We start from the raw sequence: 3,241 nt of genomic DNA, 5'->3' as shown, positions 1-3,241 counted from the left end.
ACTGCTAAATATTTCACAATGATATAAAAAAAAAAACAGTTAACCGGATTGCTCCGGTCAACTGTAATAAACCGGATCGAACCGGTAAAGCCTAAACCGAAACAAACAAAACCACTGCTCCGAACACCCACTGATTTGGGGGTTGGGCTCTGCAAAACCCTTCCAGTTCGCATCAACATTCAATAACCATCAACGCCGTCGCCGCCGCTCTTGCGGGAGCCTCCCTCGCTGCCGGTTACACCACCTTAGGTTTTGTTTTCGTTACTTTGCCGCTCTTCTTAGTAACTTCTCAGTAGCCGTTTTGTGATCACTCGCCCTTCTTAGAATTTTGATATGTGAATGTTTAATAAGTTTCTGAAGTATGTAAGTTATGCTCTGAGTTGGAACATTGCTTTCTCCATAAGCATGCATTTGTATGAGAAAAAATAAAATATAAAGAGATGAAATAAATTGAGCTTCTCTTAAGAGCTAAAATAAACTTGAGAGCTTCTATAAATTTAAGTGCATAAGTTAGTTTACAGGAAAAATTCAGTTTATTTTTCCTTCTTAATTTCCTTATAAGTATTTATGAAGAAGTTTTATCTACTGAATACCTTTGTGCTGCTATAGAATCAAGTTGGTCTGTAAATATTAGAAGTAGAGAATTAGGTAGCATATATGTGGTCTTGTTCATAAGGATTTTTGAGAGAAACAAAATCTAATTTAGAGTGCTTAGCCATTGTATATTGTTTGGGTTTGCTAATTGCATTTCAAGCTTCCCCTTTGCAGCATTGAGTTAGAGAATTATCCTTATTTTGGATGATTGTGATGAGCTTTAATTAACTCCCTGTTGTTAGACTAGGATCTCTCATCTTCAGTATCTGTACATGTTTTTTAGTTTTCTGTTGTATTCTACCTCTTGTTGATATGATATGTTGCAATTGCTTCTTCAGCTTCTATGTTGGTAGGTCCCAACATTAGTCTAGGGTGACATGTTGGTCTATATTTTATGCAGAAATTTTAAGGTTTGCTATACGCAACAGCAATGACAAGTTGATTCCCTGAGCTATATTATGTACACCACTAGTCTTGTATTGGGTTCTGCTCCTTTAAATAGATGATTAGTCCTCTTGTCTTTCCGTAATCCTTTTCTCTTTCCTTGGAGTGTTGTTATATGAAAGGATGGATGAATTTGTCATTTGGATGGCTTCTATATTTATTATATGTGGTTCTGGTGGGAAATGGCCTGATCATGGATAAGTACGATGTTCTTTTTATTTTATTCTTCTACTGTAGTTCTATAAAGACACCATAACACAATGCTGGGGTTCCACCTATGAACTGGCAATAGGTAAGTATTGGCTACAACAAATACATTGTGATATAATTAGTTAATCAAAGCTTTCAGATAAGTCATTCAAATGTGGTTGGAAAACTACCAGGTGTTACAATTCTGTTTTGTGAGCCCTCATTTTTTCTAGCTATAGGAAAATTAACCAGTTCAAAATCGTGTCAGATATTTGTGATTTCCAATTTTTGTCCAAGAGGTAGGGAAGACAATATTAGGCTATATTGAAGAGAGTTAGAGCCTCCAGGCTCCCGTTAGAACTAAGATGAAGAGTAGATCAAATGAAAAATAATTTATTAAAAGAGGAAAATCCAAGAAAACATTTAGTAAAAAAGGAAAGTCTCTCTTAATGGTTTGCCATATGTTAGGATTTCAAGTGAGTTTGGTCTTACATTGAGTAAGAATGAGCTTGAAGAGTAGTGCTATTTACTGAATGGATACGTAGTATTCTCACTATAAATATTCGTATGTTCTTGCTTTTATATTAGGCTGTATACAGAATACAGGGAGTTATTAGAGGGATATCATGGATCGTGCCAATCATATCTATAAATAGGAGGATACTAGATATAGAGGGGAAGGTGTTCATTTTGTATTTGTAGATTGAGCATTAGCTCTTTGTGAAAGGACAAATTCTGTGTGAAGGGGAAACTCTTGGTCTTGGAGGAGAGAGTGCTGTCCTATTTCTTGTTCATTTTATTCTATTCAATAAAAATATTTCTTTTCTTTCTCTTTTCAATTCTTGATTCCTAACATTCTGTTAAATTCGGCAGTTTCTAGACGCTGTTTTAGATAGGTTGGATACAGGATGGAAACATTTCAGAATAGGTTTGTGTTGATGTTCCTGATATCTGTTTTATATGGTCCATTGTATTGTGTGGGCTTCATGAAAGTTAGTATTATATAGTCGGTTATGTTTTGTTTTGTTTGAGTGAAAAGGAAAAAAAGTGATAGAATACATTAAAGTGAAAAAAACTGTTATTTGAATTGAAGAAGCTGGTGAAAAAGTGAGAGAAAATAAGTGAAAAATTTGTTGTAATTTTAATTTGTGTGATAGAATAATTTTAATTGTATATTAATATATGAAGAAAATAATTTACAATTTTTAAAAAATAATTTAATGCAAAAATTAATTTCTGAAAATGTAAATTAAAATAAAATAAATTTTAAATAAAAATAAAAATAAAAATATATTAAGAAAATTATCAAAATTTAAATTCTTTTATTTTATTTATTATTTTAGTTATTTATTTTTATAATACAAAACAGATATTCAGAAAATATTAAATTTATTTATTTTATTAATTATTTAATGTTTTCATTTTATTATAATACTAGTGGAAATACGTATGCATCTACCGTTGCATATGTATCCACTTTTTTTCTTATGATAATAAAATAAATTATTATTAGATTTTAAAAGAACTATGTTCATAAAAAATAATTATAAAAATTTAAAGAGTAAAATAATAAAATAAAATATATTAATAAGAGTAAAATTGATAATGAATTATATGTAGATGGTTACAAGGAAAACAAATATGACATTATTTTAGTTGGAGATTGCATATATGATATTAATAATGTTAAAATATTTTTACATAATGTTTTCTAGATAAAAAATTCTTGGTAATTTTAAGTATTTCTTAGATCTTGAGATTGTTGGTTCAGATAGAGGTATTTATGTGTCAAAAAGAATTTTCTTAGACATTCTTGCAGACGTAGGTATGGTTGAGTAAAGCCTATTCCTAATCCAATGAGAAGATGTGAAGCATATGTTTGAATATTCCTTGATTTGAGGGAGGATATTAAGTTTTTTATTTGTACCCCTGTTGGGCCTTGTTTGAAACAGTAATAAATTTTGGGCCTTGTTTGAAACAGTAATAAATTTTTATTTTTTGTCTTTACAAACTG

At 30.5% G+C, this 3,241-nt stretch overlaps 1 long non-coding RNA gene across 1 annotated transcript; it reads left to right on the top strand.

Annotated features, from left to right (window-relative positions):
* LOC137831348 (uncharacterized) lies at nt 1-1,316 on the top strand. Its single transcript, XR_011084420.1, has 2 exons — nt 1-249; nt 995-1,316. It is a non-coding gene; the product is annotated as an uncharacterized lncRNA (long non-coding RNA).
* Nucleotides 1,317-3,241: the final 1,925 nt, after the last annotated feature.

The sequence above is a fragment of the Phaseolus vulgaris genome, chromosome 6 (genome assembly GCF_000499845.2).
Source record: "Phaseolus vulgaris cultivar G19833 chromosome 6, P. vulgaris v2.0, whole genome shotgun sequence".
Lineage (NCBI taxonomy): Eukaryota > Viridiplantae > Streptophyta > Magnoliopsida > Fabales > Fabaceae > Phaseolus > Phaseolus vulgaris.
This window is presented reverse-complemented; position numbering and strand designations above follow the sequence as displayed.